Genomic DNA, 19,020 nt, shown 5'->3' with positions numbered 1-19,020 from the left:
CACGTAAGATGGCAAACCTAATTGGTAAGTGTGTGTGTTCTGACTGCTCCACCAAGCAGCTGTTCCTCTTTCTCTCTCACTCTCCTCAGGCCTCCCTATTCCCTGAGACACAGGAATATTGAAATTAAGCCAGTTAATACAGTTAATAATCCTACAAAGGCCTCTAAGTGTTCCAGTGAAAGGAAGAGTCACATGTTTCTCACTTTCAATCAAAAGCTAGCAATGATTAAGCTCAGTGAGGAAGGCATGTTGAAAATTGAGATAGCCCAAAAGCTAGCTCTCTTGAACCAAACAGTTAGCCAAGTTGTGAATGCAAAAGGAAAGTTCTTGAAGGAAATTAAAAGTGCTATTCCAGGGATCACAGGAATGTTAAGAAAACCAAACAGGCTCACTGTTGATATGAAGAAAGTTTTAGTGATTGGACGGAAAAGCAAACCAACTGGCCAGGCGCAGTGGCTCACGCCTGTAATCCCAGCACTTTTGGAGGCTGAGCGGGGCGGATCATGAGGTCAGGAGTTCGAGATCATCCTGGCCAACATGGTGAAACCCCGTCTCTACTAAAATACAAAAAATTAGCTGGGCGTGGTGGTGCGTGCCTGTAGTCCCAGCTACTCAAGAGGCTGAGGCAGGGGAATCACTTGAACCCGGGAGGCAGAGATTGCAGTCAGCCAAGATCATGCCACTGCACTCCAGCCTGGTGACAGAGTTAGACTCTATCTCCAAAAAAAAAAAAAAAAAAAGAAGGAAAATCCAAAAATCAAACCAACCACAGCATTCCCTTAAGTCAAAGCCTAATCCAGAGCAAGGTCCTAACTATCTTCAATTTTGTGAATGGTGAGAGAGGTGAGGAAACTGTAGAAGAAAGTTTGAAGCTAGCAGAGGTTAGTTCATGAGGTTTAAGGAAAAGGAGCCATCTGTGTAACATAAAAGTGCCTGATGAAGCAGCAGTGCTGATGTAGCAGCTGCAGCAAGTTATCCAGAGATCTAGCTAAACTCATTGATGAAGGTGGCTACACTAAACAACAGATTTTCAACGTAGTCAAACCAGCTTTCTATTGGAAGAAGATGCGTCTAAGACTTTCTTAGCTGGAGAGAAGTCAATGCCTGGCTTTAAAGCTTCAAAGAACAGGCTGACTCTCTTGTTAGGGGCTAATGCAGCTGGTGACTTAAAGTTGAGGCCATTTACCATTCTAAAAATCCTAGGGCCCTTTAGAATTATACTTAATCTACTCTGCCTGTGCTCTATACATGGAACAACAAATCTTGGATGACAGCACATCTGTTTACAGCATGGTTTACTGAATATTCTAAGCCCAGAGTTGAGACCTACTGTTCAGAAAAAAAGATTCCTTTCACAATATTACTGTTCATTGACAATGTACCTAGTCAACCAAGAACTCAGATGGAGATGTACAAGGAGATGAATGTTGTTTTCACATCCTTCTGCAAAACAAAGATCAAAGAGTAATTTCAACTTTCAAGTCTTATTAAGAAATACATTTCATGAAGCTATAGCTACCATAGATAGTGATTACTCTAATGGATTTGGGAAAAGTAAATTGAAAACCTTCTGGGAAGGATTCAGCATTCTAGATGTCATTAAGAACATTCATGATTCATGGGAGGAAGTCAAAATATAAACATTAACAGGAGTTTGGAGGAAGTTGATTCCAATTCTCATGGATGACTTTGAGGGGGTCAAGACTTCAGTGGAGGAATAAACTGTAGACATGGTGAAAATAGCAAAAGAACTAGAATTAGAAGTAGATCCTGAAAATCTGACTGAATTGCTGGGATCTCACGATAAAAATTGAACAGAGGAGAAATTGTTTCTTATGGATAAGCAAAGGAAGAGGTTTCTTGAGATAGTGTCTATTCTTGATGAAGATGTAGTGAACATTGTTGAAATGACAGCAAAGTATTTAGAATATTATATAAATAGTTGATAAAGCAGTAGGATTTGAGAAGATTGACTCCAATTTTGAAAGAAGTTCTACTGTGGGTAAAATGCTATCAAACAACATTGCATGCTACTGTGGAGTTGTTCATGAAAGGAAGTGAATCAATGTGGCATACTTCATTGTTGTATTGTTGTCTTATTTTAATAAATTGCCACAGCCACCCCAACCTTCAGCAACTGCCACCTGACCAGTCAGCAGCCATCAACATTGAGGTAAGACCCTTCACCAGCAAAAAGATTGCATCTTGCTAATGACTCAGATGATTGTTAGCATTTTTAAAACTTTTTTTTAGACATAATGCTATTACACACTTAATAGAATACAGTATGATGGGAACATAACTTTTATACGTACCAGAAAACCAAAAAATTTGTGTGTGATTTGCTTTATTGTGTTGATCTGGAACCAAATCTGCAATATCTCTGAAGTATTCAAAATAATAAGATTAATAAATAAATTAGTAAGTTTAATAAGTAAATTAATAACAAAATAATAAGATTAATAAGTAAATTATTACAAAATAATAAGATTAATAAGTACATTAATTACTTGAGAATGAGAACCCCATAATCTGATTATAGGTACAAATGCAGTGCCTTGCACACTACAGGCACTCCCAAGGTATTTGCTTATTTGATTTTAGTGATGATAATAGGAAATATTTATGCCATTTGTGACAGGTCTTTAAAGAGATTATCTCATTTAATCATCACAAGAACTATGTTGTTGGTACAATTATCATTTAAAAAATCAATAACCAATACTTGAAGATGTGAAGGAACATTCACGAGTTCACACAGCCTGTCAGGGTGGAGCTGAGACTGCAACCCAGAGCTGTCAGAGTCCAGAATCGGAAATGTTTTGCCTTACTTCTCCATACGAAGTTCCTAAGAGGAGCTGTCCATGAAGGTTTCTCAATCCAGATTTACAACCATCATTCTTTAAATTTTCCCAAGACACGGTTGGCATAACCAAGTGTTACTTATCTGGTGGATAGTATTTACCATGGCAGGCTCAGAGGATATTTGAATGCAGACTCATATAAACTAACAAACCCATGTGCCAAGCTTTGTCTGGCAGTACATTCCTGCCTCCTAAGAGTAGCTCAAGTTCAAGAAAAGCAAATCTATCTGTCAGCTGAAACTTTAAATCTTGTGAAAAGGAAAACAAAACAAAACAAAAACCCACAAACATTTGAACCTTGGCCTCAAAGTTTTAGAAAATAAATGCACACACAGAGAGTTTTTTTCCTTTTGCCACGTGGCAGTGGTTGTGAAGTAAATATATCCCACTGCACTGATCTTACATCCTGTCACATTAATGTTTCAGAGCACTCAATATAAATATTAAAACTAATAGCTTCACTCTTCAGCTATTACTCCACCATCCCCTGAAATCATCATAAAACTTTCAAAGCCTTTTAGAACATTTACACACTTGAATCTGATGGTGGGGAAAGGAGATTCACACAACGCAGCCCATAAGCTTAAATAATAGTGAAGAGCTGTTTATGGAATATGCTTTATTTATTCATCATTTCAAGTAAAGTTTTCATTTTGATGGAGGGGAAAAAATCAAAGTATAGCTGTCAAGGGATAAGGCTGAAGTATTGCTTTTCTATACTGAGGACTTGCAAAAAAAAGAAGTCCATGAGAATCTCAGTCCAAGGTCAATCAATGCTAAGACTGTGGGTACGTAAACAGCTAATGGATTGTAAAGACACATACTGGTGTGATGAATTTTTAAAGAGCAACTCTTCAGCACAGAACCCCATAAATCAATGATGACTTATTGGCTGGATCAATTATGCAAACTTTTAAAAACATTTAATGACAGGTAATGAACAGGTCTCTAGAGAACATCAGTCAACAGTGTTTTTGCAGTTGTAGTTACATCTGCTTAAGTGAATCGGGTAGAGGCAGTCATTCCTAGGAAGTAATTAAAAGTTAAACTAAGAATCTTCCTAAAGTGAAAAAGAGTAACTATTTCAGTCTTCATATATACCTTAAATAGCCAGGGAAATGAGTTGCATCTTAATGTGTCCATAGGTAGTCCAGTATCTATGGACTGAGTATGCCAAATAGAAGTTCAGGGAGCTTCTATTCCTAAGCATTTGATTGGAGGTTTTCTGCAGAGCTATCTGAGGAACAAGGGAGAAGATGATTTTTGAAAGAAGTAAAAGTATAGCATGGATATGACACAGATAGATAGGTTCTAATAATTATTTATTTTGAAATTAACTTTAAATAATTAGAGGAACAGACAGGCAATGATGGCTGATACTGTAGAATTCTGCTCAACCAAGAAGTGAAGGACAGAAGGCTGAATGTGGGTGGACTAATCCTGCAGAAAGTCTCACATCATCACATGTGGCATTACAGTGCTTTAATCACATATTAAGATAGTGACCCAGTGAAAGATGAAGGACTTCAGGGGGTAGATTTTTGAACTTAACAGTCTTTTAGAGTTTAAACATTGATCTTTTTTATTGTATAACTTCAAATAAGTCTTTAGATTATGAAAAAGGCAGAAGTTAAACATGCCATTCAATACTAAGCATAGTTCTTTAAGTCTAAGCTACTGACATTGATGCTGTATTTCTGTGTTAACATAGTTAAAGCATCACTCAGATCAGAAAGCCTTCTGACTGAATCTGAAAACACTAGAAATTCTAATATTCCTTTATAGCTCTCGCTCATTTTACTGCTCAGCAGAAGGATTGTAAAAATGAAAAATAAAAAGTAAGTAGATTGTAAAGTGCCCAAGTTCAAATGTCTCTGGCCTGGGATTGTTTTCTGTGTCAGAGAAGCTTCCTAGAATTGTTGCTGGGTTTTCCAGATACTCTCAGTTAAGCAGAAAAAAGGAAGTATCTTTAAAATATTACTGATTTTTGAATATTATTTTCTCAAGAGGCTCTGCTAACTATCAAACTTACTTAAGAAGCTTAAACACTTAATGGTATTAAAAATGCTCATCATCACTAATCATTAGAGAAATGCAAATCAAAACCACAATGAGATACCATCTCACACCAGTCAGAATGGCTATTAATAAAAAGTAAAAAAATAACAAATGCCTGTGTGGTTGCAGGAAAAGAGAGTGCTTATACACTGCTGATGGGAATGCAAATTAGTCCAGCCATTGTGGAAAGTAGTTTGGTGATTGCTCAAAGAACTTAAAACAGAGCTACCGTTTGACCCAGCAATCCCATTATTGGGTATATACCCCCCAAAACACAAATTGTTCTATTATAAAGACACATGCACGTGTATGTTCATCACAGCACTATTCACAATAGCAAAAACATGGAATCAATCTAAATGCCCATCAGCAGTAGACTAGATAAAGAAAATGTGGTACATATACACTATGGGATACTACATAGTCATAAAAAAGAATGAGATTGGCTGAGCACAGTGGCTCATGCCTGTAATCCTAGCACTTTGGGAGGCGGAGGCGGGCAGATCATGAGGTCAAGAGATTGAGACCATCCTGGCCAACATGGCGGAACCCCATTTCTACTAAAATACAAAAAATTAGCTGGGCGTGGTGGTGTGCACCTGTAGTCCCAGCTACTCGGGAGGCTGAGGCAGGAGAATCGCTTGAACCCAGGAGGCGAAGGTTGCAGTGAGCCGAGATCGCGCCACTGTACTCCAGCCTGGCAACAGAGCGAGACTCCGTCTCAAAGAAAAAAAAAATGAATGAGATCACGTCCTTTGCTGCAATATGGATGGAGCTGGAGTCCATTATCCTAAGCAAACTAATGCAGGAATAGAAAACCAAATACTGCATGTTTTCACTTATAAGTAGAAGCTATACATTGAGTACACATGGACACAAAGAAGGGAACAACAGATACTGGGTTCTATTTGAGGGTGGAGTGTAGGAGGAGGATGAAGATGGAAAAACTACTTATTGGGTACTGTGCTTATTACCTGGATGACAAAATAATCTGTACACCAAACCCCTGTGACATGCAATTTATCTATATAACAAACCTGCGCACATACCCTGAACCTAATATGAAAGTTAAAATAAAGAAGAAGCTTGAGGGGCTGGGTGCGGTGGCTCATGCCTGTAATCCCAGCACTTTGGGAGGCCAAGGAAGGCAGATCACCTGAGGTCAGGAGTTCCAGGCCAGCCTGGCCATCATGGTGAAACCCCGTCTCTACTAAAAATACAAAAACTAGCCGGGCGTGGTGGTGCATGCCTGCAACCCCAGCTACTTGGGAGGCTGAGGCGGGAGAATTGCTTGAACCCTGGAGGCGGAGGTTGCAGTGAGCAGAGACTGTGCCATTGCACTCCAGCCTGGGCAACAGATCAAGACTCCGTCTCACAAAAAAAAAAAAAAAAAAAGAAGCAGCAGCAGCTTAAACACTGTGTGTGTACGTGTGTGTGTGTGTGTGTGTGTGTGTGTGTGTGTGTGTGTGTGTATGCCTGGTAGAGACAGACTTCCCTGATAATGAAGATCACAAGATAATTTGGCATGTTTTCTATCCCATACCCTGTGATATGTGTTTATCATCATATTCACATTCATGGATGAGTAAAATGAGTGGGATACTCTTGTATCTGGATTCTTTGTTGAAATGTATACATCCTTCTTTGTGTTGATAGAAAAGAATAATTAAAAGCTCAGCATTCAGAGGTAAACAGTTGAGAATCCAAATCCTGACTCTGCTATTTACTGGCCATATGACTGTAGGCAAGTTTCTTAATCTCTTTTGTCCTATATCCTCACCTGTACAATTTCTATCTTGAAGAAAACATGTAGTGTGTAGGTACTCAATAACTGGCAGTCGTTATTATCTGCCAAATCTGAAGCATCCCTAAAACCAATAATTGGAATAGCATCAGGGCAGTAGTTGTTGCAAAATTTGGGGAATTAACATTCTTCCACAAAAGGAAAGGTTGCCTTTTGAAGTAAAAATTGCTGTTAACACCAAGGTCTTTATTATGTATCATGTACTTTACCTGTATTAGCTCATCCGAGTCTGTCAACCCTTTGACACAAGCACTATTATCATCATTTTACAGATGGGGACATAGAATCTCAGAGAAATTAAGAAACTTGCTTAAGGTCACTCAGCTATTAAATGGCAAAACTGGTATTCAAAAATAGGTGAAATAGTGTCTTACTGGAGTCTACCATGCCACAGTGCCAAGCTTGTAATAGGTTAAACTAAAAACAAAGGACTAAAAATACGATATCAAAAATGTTCTCTGTTGATATGCATGGCTACTGTAGAAATAAAAAGGGTTTCAAGATAGTGGATTTCCTCTGTTGTCTCAGAAGGCAAATGAGGATTGCAATACTGGTCATTTATCCCAAGTATGAAGGAACAAGAGGTGATGGTGGGTAGCTTAGTTCAGTCTTGTGTATACGACTTACCAAGTAATTCTATGAGACAGGAGTCATGCTGTGAGTAATAAATGGTCTGTTTCTCTGACCCAGGGGTCTTGTGTCTTCTGTCAGTATATGTATATAAAACTATGGCAGGCTAACTTGTTAGCTTCCAAGTAGGTAAAATCTCAGACCCTTCATAGTTTCTGACTTAACACTGGGAGGAGGAGGTCATGATTGTCACACCTCCACATGGAGGGAAACAACAGTAGGGTCCTCTGATATGCAAGTTCTCTGAGTTTCCCAGCAGAATGAGGGGTGAGGAATGAGATAGTGGAGACAACATTTTCCGATTATCTTATGCTTGGGCCTGTATTCTCACAAAGATAAGAGTTGGAGAAATGCAAATTAAAATCTAGTAAAATATCACTTCACACTTATTAGAATGGCAAATATGAAAATGTTGAACATACCAAGTCATGCAAGAAAGTGGGTCAGTGGGGATTATATCTTGCTGGTAGGAGTGTAAATTGGGGCAATTTATACTTTAGAGAACAATTTGATAATACTTATCAACTAAATGTTCTAGAAATTCTACCATAGAGAAAGTCTTGAACAAGTTGCATATATAAGAATACTCATTGTGACATTGTAAAAGTGAAAATTAGAAAAAAAATCTTAAATATTAATCAGGAATAGAATGGATAAAAAATTGAGGTAAATTCATACTATCTAGCAGTTTAAATAAATAAACAAACTACATATATCAATGTGGATAAATTTTACATACAATATTATATTAGTAAAAGCAAGTTGTTGACACAGAGTCTGATGCCATTTGCATAAAGTTTTGGTGTACATAAAAGAGTAGTGTCTGTTTTAGGGATTCATTCAAGTGCAGGATGTAAAAACATGCACAGATGAGTGTTTGGTGGTAGGAAGAAAGAAGGGAATGGAATAGGAAAAGGTACACGGAAGTTCTTCAATTGTAGTTATGATGTTTTATTTCTTACACCTGGTGGCAAGGACTGAAATATTTGTTGTATTTTCCTCTATATTTTTTGTGTCTAAAATATTTCATAAAAATAACCTTTAAAGAGTATTTATCATTTATATTGGAAAAGAACAGATAAGGCTTGGGAAAACATATCAGAATAACTTTATTAATGGCAGTGATTTCAACCTCAGAAGATTTAGAATTGTTATAATTCTAAATTCTATTCCTAAATCGTTGTAAAAATGAATTAATTTGATCATCTGTCAGTTCAACAGTACATTTCTGAAACCATCAATCATTTCTAGAACGCAAGATGTTGTTGGAGAAAATTCCCGCTCCCCATTTGTTTGTTTTTGAGTCATTTGTGAAGTTCTTCACTTATTAGACAATACATTATTAATGGCATCTAGATAGGAAGTAATGTCTTGGAGCTTAACTTGGCAGCAAATAGATCTACACACCTATGCTAAAGGATAAACTTGAGAAGGAAAGATTATTCAAATTATTATTCTTTTATAACTATTGAGTGAAAGTTTAAAGAATCCTGGTTTCTGATGAACAGCTTTGAATTTCTTTAAAATAGATCTATAAATTAGAAGCAAATCATTGTTTTCCCATTAGAAGAAGTGCCCTCAAATACCTAATTAATGTCTTTCTAAATTTCTGTGACTGAAACTTTGTGGCCTCAGTGTATCTATCTTCAGGACAATTTGGGGAATCACAATATAGATTCTTCCCATGTCTTGGTCATTCTTTAAGGAAAGAGTGAGGTGGTTATGTGACTAAGGTGGGGTCCACTTAAAATCTGACATATTATCATTTTAAATTACAGGCCTTGACATTGTGATCATTTCCAAGATGTGTATTGGGTTTGGTGATATATCATCACTATTTGCAGAATATATTTTATCCCCTATATTCTAAATTTACCTCCCCCATGAAATTTCAAAATGCATTCCATGACCCAAAGACAATGGCACCAGTGTCTCCTTACCTTGAGCTTGTAAATACTACAAGTGGTCATTAATTGGACATGATTTGGTTCTTGTATAGAGATAAAGACAAGATTTTGTTCTTATTGTTTTCCCAATCTGACAGTCAGGAGAAAGGACTGAAGGAAGATATATACAAGCTACAAACTGAGCCTTGTGCAAGCTCTCTCTAGGTCCCAGCACTTTGGGAGGCCGAAATGGGTGGATCACCTGAGGTCGGGAGTTCGAGACCAGCCTGGCCAACATGGTGAAACCCCATTTCTACTAAAAATACAAAAAAAAAAAAAATTAGCCGGGCGTGGTGGTGGGCACCTGTAATCCCGGCTACTCGGGAGGCTGAGGCAGGAAAATTACTTGAACCCAGGAGGCAGAGGTTGCGGTGAGCCGAGATCACGCCATTGCACTCCAGCCTGGGCAACAAGAGCAAAACTCCGTCTCAAAAAAAAAAAAAAAAAAAAAATAGAATTACTTTGTGTGGGGAAGAAAAGAGGAGAAAGAGTTTTTATGGGAAGGCTCCATTTGTTCTCCTTTTCCATCAAAGATAAAATTTAACAGGAAAGATTTTATTTGAACATAAAGAAGAAATTTTGAATAGTTTTTTAATACTGTAAAAGATTATGGACAAGTATCTTGGTCATATACTTTTTGAAATTAAAGTGACAACCAATCCTCAGCTATGTATTCTAGGTAGGTTCATTGGCTACTTGACTGACTTTGCTTTTCAGCTCGAGGAATTCAAGATTTAATATTATTCTCATTTTACTAATGGCAAAGATAACTCAGAGAAATGAAGTGACTTTGCTAGAAAGAGAGAGTTAATATTAGAGTTCCTATTTGAGTGTAAGCAAAATAAGACTTCTTTATCCCGGGTTCTCTCCTGATGAGCGTGCACCTTTGCTGTGTTTCTACTCTCTAAGGGGCTTGCGGCTCAATTAAACCAGAGCCTTCCTTAACTAACATGAACACAGGTGACTGATTCTATGTGGGATGGTCTTTAAGTAATCATACGAGTGGTTCAGATTTTGTCAGGCATTTTATATCTTGTAGAGTTAAATTTGATTTCACTTCATTAAATTCAGTAAACCTTCATTGAAGACCCACTGTGTGCCAGACGCACAATCAAGTGCTAAGGATATACTTTATATATGTATATATATATTTTTAAATTATACTTTAAGTTCTAGGGTACATATGCACAACGTGCCGGTTTGTTACGTATGTTATACATGTGCCATGTTGGTGTGCTGCACCCATTAACTCGTCATTTACATTAGGTATATCTCCCAATGCTATCCCTCCCCGCTGCCACCACCCCACAACAGGCCCCGGTGTGTGATGTTCCCCTTCCTGTGTCCAAGTGTTCTCATTGTTCAATTCCCACCTATGAGTGAGAACAGCAGTGTTTGGTTTTTTGTCCTTGCGATAGTTTGCCGAGAATGATGGTTTCCAGCTTCATCCATGTCCCTACAAAGGACATGAATGCATCATTTTTAATGGCTGCATAGTATTCCATGGTGTATATGTGCCACATTTTCTTAATACTAAGGATATACTTTTAAAGGAAGCAAACACAGACTCAACATCACAGTGCTTCAGCCTAGTGGAACAACAAACAATAAGCAAATAATCTCAAACACGATGAACGTCATTAAAAGGGAAGTAGATATGGAGAAAAACCCAGGCAAAGTCAACATCGATTTTACTTTAGTCTGGACAAATCTATTTCTGTCTCCAGAGATACAGTAACATTTAAGTTCATTGCTTCTTGGGAAGTAGCTATTCATTGACTTTTATAGATAGGGGCATAGGAAAAGGTGTTATTCGCTTGATTTCTTGTATAAATCCAAAAGAAGAATAGAAATTACTAAAGAATAGTTAAAATTTGTGGAATGGTTAATTTTATATACTTAATTATAGAATTGTTTATACACACTTTGCATTTTATGAGAATGTAGACTAAGGCATTACACTCCTTCATTTTATTTGTCATCATAATCAAACCTGAACCTAGTCAAAATACTCACTTAAATAGGCTATTTGGATGGTTTAGTCACACCATGGCTTGGACTTTGCCTGCTTTTTCCCAAAGAGTGAGGCCTGTGACAAGGGCTTGCGAGAAGGTGGTTTCTTTTGGGAAGTAGTTCAAGAGACAAAAGTGAGACAACTGAGAAGACTGAAAGGTAGAAGAAAGACCAGTTCCCGGGTGTGTTATTGCACTGATTACCACTGTAGGAAACTGGGGGTCCTTCTTCTTGGGGACAGCCTGGAAAGCCTTGTGAATGTGCCTTAGAACTGTCAGACAGCCATAATCATCTATTGGCTCTCATATGCCATTGGAAAAGAGTGGCCTTCAGGGAGTATGAACCTCTCCAGCATGCCCAGGGATGGCTGAGTGGGTGTCTCTGGTGGCAGAAAAAATTCCAGGACAGAAAGCCAGATTATATGTAGCAACTGAATCAAGCTGCTGTCAGGTGCCAGTTGGTGGTTGCCACAATGGTCAGAACAAGGCGGGGAGATGGAACGGCAGATATTCCTTAAAAAGAACTATTCAAAATATTTCCTTCCTTTCCATGACTGAAAGGTGGAGGTCAGAGCATCTACAACACAATACAATGAAATTGGAAGTGCATACTTTCTTTGCAGAAAGGTCTCCTTCTGTAGCTGTCCTTAGGTTCTCTGAATTCAGGGTACAAAATGGACCCTGGTGTCTAGAATGGTGATTAGGAATTTCATGAATATTTGTTAGCCAGAGCTTTAGAGAATGAGAGGGGAAGCTCTTCAAAATGCTGAAAAAGACTCTCTTCTTGAACTAACTTTAATCAGGCTCCTCTGAGACCTCTGCTTGACTAGGCCTGGATTTGGGCTTCCCTCTGTCCTTGTAGTATTTAATTTGAGCAAGAATCCTAGTACGTCAGTTTAGTGAACTGACTAACTTTCCCACTGTTGGTATCTGACCCCTCTCCACATCTTATTATGTTGGTCCATCTTCAGCAAGAATTCCATTGAGTTGGTCTAGCAAGAGTCCCACCTACCCCTGATGTTTCTTCTCAGTATTTTACATTTGCTGACTCTTACCCTTCTCCTTGGCTATAAATCCCCACTTGTCCTTGAGGGAGTTGGAGTCGAGCTCAATCTCTCCCTGCAAGACCCTATTGCAGTGGTCCCTCTACTTACCATGAATCCTCCCCTTGAATTAAATTCTGCCTTACTGTTCTTTAACAAGCGTCATTGGACAATTTTTTCTTTAACGATGCTGATGTCTGTAGGCTGAAGAGAAACATTAGAGGCTTACTATGTACCAGGCACTATTCTAACACATCAGAACAATGTCCTCAAGCCCCTTCTATGTGCCATGCTTATGCTAGACACTGGGGGGAGTAGGTTGAATAAAATGTGGCTCCTTTTCTCAAAGAGGGATCCATTACTGTTAGCAAAGAGTAAAGAGATAAATGACACCACCACAAATCCAGAGTCACGACATGAATCTGTAGAGAGTGCAACTCTTCCTAGGGTGCTGGGAAGGGTTCACAAAGAAGGGGGCCAGGACTAATGCCCTCCTTTTACAGCAACCGTAGCTTCTAATTCCCCCTCATATAGTTACAACTTGTTTGATATATACAGAAGCACAAGAATTAATGTCCTAATGATATGTATTATGATGTGGTGCTAATATATGTGAAGTCAGTACTGTCTTCAGACAGTTCACATTTCATTTTCTGAACAGAATAGATAAGATTCCATCAAGTTTCTTCTTAGTTGCTAAGGACTTCATAAATTTCTCTTGTAATTGACTTGCTCTCAGACAATAATTGTTAACTGATAAATAGGAGAATTGTCAGGTGTGGAATCAGTGGTGAAAGAAAGATAGTTTCTCTGTTGCACTTATGAAGAATCGCCGATAAGACCTCTGATCCCATTAAGGATATAAACTCTTCAGATGGAGTTGATGACAGCCCCATGGGCTGCCTGAGCCCTCACCAGCTTGGCTGTTCTCAGTGCATGTTCAGCCAAAGGGAGATGAAATCAATGCAAGAATTTCATGGCCTCCAAGAAAATTACTGTTGAGAGATGACCTAGTTCTTTGATTGGTGTCACCAGAAGACAGGCCTCCTTGAGAAATGAATGTAATGACATCCACCAGCTGCTTAAATTCTTTCTATTATATGCATTTGCTTTCAAATGGCTTTAGCATTTTAGCATAAACTACCACTTGCTTCCCTCCCAGGTTTGGGCTCTGGGCATTTTTAAAGCAGCAGGCAGAGGCAGTGCTGGCACAAGCAGCATACTGCTCTGCATCTCCCAGGCTGGATGAAAGCTTCTTTGCTTGGATCCCTTAATGATTAAGGGCTAAGAAAGTGGCATGAGTGGATTAATGATTCCAAATGAAATTCCTCCCTTTCCTTTGTTGTGTTCTCATTCACAAGAATTACTGTGGTGTAAGGATAAATACTGGGACTCTAAGCACTATATTGCCACCTTCCCTTCCGGTACCCACATTTCCAGTACCCACATTGGTTCTTACATGGGTATGTCCTGGCTTTACTCATTCTTATGTCTGCACTGACTTCTGAAAACTCTTGAAAGTATCTTATTTGGTCCCTATGAAAGACCTAGATGTACATGAAGACAGAAAGTGAGCTACAGGAGTTGAAAAGATAAAATAAAAACTAGAGCGGAAGATACAAACAACATTTGCAAATGAATGAAACCCCATGGACTCTGTTGATCTGCCATGACTGCTATAGCCTGCTCCCTCATCTCACTTTTTCACCAGTCTTCCCTGCTTCGCTCTCCCTTGGCTCTATACAGTGAAAGATGGTGGATAAGGTGCTGCAAAGATATAACAACAGCAGCAGCAACAGCAGCAGCACAGTCTTTTAAACTGAACTTGTGTCCGAGTACTTACTATGTACCAGGCACCATTCTAAGCAATTTTTATATATTAACTTGTGTAATCTTCACAATAACCCTACGGATTCATGCTATTATTCTTTTATTTTAGGTGAGGGACTGAGGCACAGATAGCTAAAGTAACTTAAGTTTATACAACCGTGTCCCTGTCTCAGTTACCACTCTCTTCTGCTTGTGATAACCATAAAGGATTGAATACAAAAAGTTAATGTTAATGCCTGCCGTTTCTTTGCCAAATGGAAAAGTAGGTGCTGAGAAGTGTTAGAGGGAGAACATCCTGTGTCCCTTCCAAGGGGAAAGATCATCAGGATCTCCTGCCCGATAATGTCCTCTTGGAAAATATGAGTCATCCTCAGGAAGCCCCACGCCCAGGACAGGTCACAGTAAATACTTTGCCAACCCAATGTGAATGCATGGCTCCATTAATACTATGAATAGTATCTTTAAGACAGTTTTGAACAGTAAGCTGCTAGCACACATGTTCTTCCTAGGGGCCCACTTGTGGCCTCCCTCATCCACATGTGCCAGTGTATTATTTACTGGTTACTGCAGGCAGGAATGTTAGATAAGGTGTAATTTCTAACTGATGTTGAGCTTTCATTTCAATCCAAGGTATTTGGGATAGAGAAAAATTGTGGAACAGGTAGTTTCCAGCATGTTTGTGGCTCAGAGGAAAAACATTAAAAATTTAGCTACAGGCCGGGCGTGGTGGCTCATGCCACATCTCTACTAAAAATACAAAAATTAGCCGGGTGTGGTGGTGAGCACCTGTAATCCCAGCTACTTGGGAGGCTGAGGTAGGAGAATCACTTGAATCTGGGAGGTGGAGGTTGCAGTAAAAAAAAGAATTTAGCTCCACTGGGGTCTTGTCTTCCTCTATTCACACCTGGAAATCTGCTGTCTATGGAAATCTGTGAGATCCGGAAGAGCTTGAAAGAGCTCCTGGATCTTTATCATTTTTGATGTGTGCCCTTGCAGACTGGTGTGAAAAATGTGGGCAGATGTGGAAGATTTTCCATCCTCAATCTGACTCTGACTATGGGTTCAGGATGGGTTTCCCAAATGGCTTACTGGTTTTATAACAGGTAACAGGTGAGTATAACATGGTAGACCATTGGGTGACCTCCCTAAGAGGCAACCAAATAGCTGGTCCCCTCCAGTTCCGTTGGGCAGTTCGACAGAAGGAGTTACCAAGCATGGCTGGCTTGCATGAGGTACTTGGCAATGTGCGTTTGGCCAAGGTGCCCACCTGTTGACCAGCAGCATGAAGAAGAAATGGTGTGAGTTCATGCTCTGGGCCTGTATGCCTCACACGTGTGCTTCATGCATTTGTGAAGAAGCAGCCCCACACCATAAAACCTCCCTGAAAGCCACTGAGGTACCTCTCTAAAAACCATAATAGACTGTGCTGAAAGCCTAACTTTGACTGATGTGAGGTTTGGGACTCTACCCAGGTAAGAATCCAGGCAGCAAGGAGACAGTAGAAGGCAGATGACCCAGAGTAGGGCCAAACTGTTTACCAGCTAGTGTGTTTTTGAAAATTTTCCTTAACTGGTCATGGCAGCAGAAAATACCCTGCTGTTAAACGCATCTGCAATCTGCTGCTCTCCCAGTCCACCTACAAAAATTTTGACCTTTAAAGAAATGATGGAGAGGCTGGTGATTTTTTCGGTGGCATTGAAGCTCAGTCTATTTTAGGCTCCAAGGCAATTGCAGCCCTCTTTGCTCCCTATTTCGCATCACTTTTAAGTCTTGTTCTGGCCACTATGAGCCCTTGAGCACTTCTCCCTCTACAATCACTCGAGTCAAGATCTGTGATCTGTGATTTGCAGATGACATGCACATTTCTTGGCTGATGGTTGCTGAAGCAGTTTGCAAACCTAAGGCAGTTAAAGGGGGAGGGGGTGGAAGAGCAGATTACAACTGTAATGCCACCCTAAATTTCAATTTTCATGCAAATGTATAACTGGCTTCTCATTATTTTGAGTGAAGGAACAGTAGCGGTTGGTGTGAATTACCATATTCATATTTTGATGACCAAACAATTGGCTGATTTCTATTGTTTGTCACTCCTGTGAAACTATAGTACTTTAGAAACCCAGGTGGGGGCAAGATGTTATTAACAACACTCCTCCCCCCAAAAATGTCCAAACACAAAGACAAAATCTTAGGATCCTCTCATTATGAAAATCTGTTACAAGGATGCGTCAAAAAACACTCAGCTTCCTGAGTTTTAGAGCAATAATGGCTGTATTTTGGACCAGTTTTCATTTGAATATCTGCAAAATATGTAAATTACCAAATCTTTGAGAAAAGTTATTTAATAAGTGTCATTTATTGAAATATTCACTCATTTAAAAAAGACCATCTTAATGAAACCTAGGCTTATCTGATTTTTAAGCAGACATGATATGTGTGTAAATGTAATGTGATCTGAAAGACACATTAATGAGATTGCCATCAGAAGGATTACTGAGATTCTGTGTTCAGACACCGAGAAAAGCCAAATGGGTGTATCAAGCACCGATTTCTAATCTTCAAAAGCAAATTTATTGAAGTGTCTCAATTTTGCCACACACCCTAACATCTGCATATGGGACCAGATTCCTAATCCTGTCACACTGTGATGCTGCAGATTAAGAGAATGTATAATCAATGCCTCTGTCGCTATACATAAATATAGACTGCTAAATCAAGTGTGGGCTTTACAACAGAGACTCCTTATCCTAAGCAGATTTTGCACTAAACATTGCTGAAATCCTGGAAAATTAAAAACAACAACAACAAAAAACAGTGATAGTCTCTGGTATTTTCTTCCTTTATCTAATTAAAAAAAATTATCTGTAAGTGGAAGCTACCATATAAATGTTTCAACAGCAAACAAGAAGCAAAGAAAAGGAAATTCAGACTTAAAGAACACCCCACCATGTGTCAGACATTGTGTTAGATGCTTAACATACATTATTCCATTTAGTAATAAATCAGTACAAATAAGTATTCATTGAGTTTTCTCAACATGTCAGTGTTCTATGCTGGTTATAATTCTTCAAATATTTCTATGTATTTGTACCATTTACCCCTTTACTACCATTGTTAAGCGTTTCTAACACTGTATTAATTATACAAATGTTTGTGAAGAAATCTCTGAGAACTTTGGAAATTCCCAAATCCACAAAACTCTACAAGGAAACAAGTAGAGAATTAAAGTCATGATATCCAGTTAAATGACTCATGCCTGCCTCCCAGTTCAGGCAATTGAAATTTGTGCCTCATCAAAATTACAAATTACTCCATGTTATGGACTTTCAGGGTCATTTAAGAACATTCAAAATGATGAATGTTAAATCCACAACTGCCAGGGGCTTATTGTATCATGCATGTCAGCATGACACTCAATTGTTACTTTTAGTGACAATCAAAATAACTTTCATTTAAATTATCTGCCACAACCCTTTACAGTATTTCAGATTTCTGACTAATCTATATTTCATTTAGCCTTTTGAGTTCCATTTGTTCAAAGTCAATGTAAGGTAAAGCCTAGATGTTATCACAGCTCCTCCAAGAAACTGGAGAAATATTGTTAGAGATGACAATATTCACAAAGCACTGGGGAAAGGTTGAGGTATGTCCCCTTGAAATTTTCCAAAAAAAGAAGAAAAAAACTTATAATGGTAGGAAATATTATTGAACTTTTAAAGTGTATAAAATCATCGATTTAAATTGTGAAATATAAGTCACAGTTCTATTGATTTCGTTACTGGATGAAAAATCACAAATTTCCCATCAATGTAGAGAATAAAAACAAAGAAAGCTATGATCACGTTGGGGTGCCTCTACCACTGATATCATATCTACCTGACTTACGTCATGTTTGCTTTCCTGAAAGGACTTATGTGTTCATATTATCATGTGTTGACTTTAGAATTGCTTGCAACACAGATTTTAAAAATGTGAATCCAATTCTCTCAGTCTATGACTGACTTCTATTTTCGGTAAAAGCAATCATGTAAAGATATGTCCAAATAAAAGCCTTTCATTCCATATCCTTGGAGAACAATTTCTCAGAGACTACCTCTTCGACAGCCCTGTCTATAGTTCCTCCTCCATCTGCATTTTCCCTTCTCTCCTACCACTACCATTTTCTTTATGTGGTTCTGAATTCATAGGATGGGTCCAAAAGGAGTTCCAAGTATTTCAGGGCTGGGAAAACAAACCAAGTTTCATGCTTCAGAACCAATGACAATGACTCGTGGGCCTTCACCAAAGCCCAATATTTCACTTGCTGCATCTACACTCAGTACCTATTATCCTGAGACTCAACAACATCCCCAGAGTAGGTGGCAAAAAGACTACACACTTCCTGGTTATAAGGCCCAAGATGGAAAGGATGTCATTTACTTGCCTGAGTTGCTTCATCTGCTACCATAACTGAGATGGGGCTGCTCTGCTCTCCATGTTTGGTTGGATAGTGGGTTGAGATGATCTGGAATACTAGGATTAGCAGGTGAAATAGTTTGGTTAAAACAGCAGAAATGCCTCTGGGACAGAAACACTAACACTAGCCCTGAACACAGGTCAGATCCTAGCAAGATTCTCTTGGGTGGAAGCTATACCAATATAGCAATTTACTTGTTGTCTATAAGAGTTAACATAAGCTGCCTCCAGGGTGCTCAAAGTGCTCAACAGAGTGGCCTGGGCTTTGGGGAATTGGAGAGTTCCCCTTTTCATGTGTTCCTATGTATATATCATTTGCTATAAAAGTCAGAGGTCAAGCAGGTCACTTTTACATGAATTAGTTCATGTGCCTGATTCCTA

This window comes from Pan paniscus, chromosome 1, assembly GCF_029289425.2.
Source record: "Pan paniscus chromosome 1, NHGRI_mPanPan1-v2.0_pri, whole genome shotgun sequence".
Classification (NCBI taxonomy): domain Eukaryota; kingdom Metazoa; phylum Chordata; class Mammalia; order Primates; family Hominidae; genus Pan; species Pan paniscus.
Note: the sequence above shows the minus strand (reverse complement) of the source record.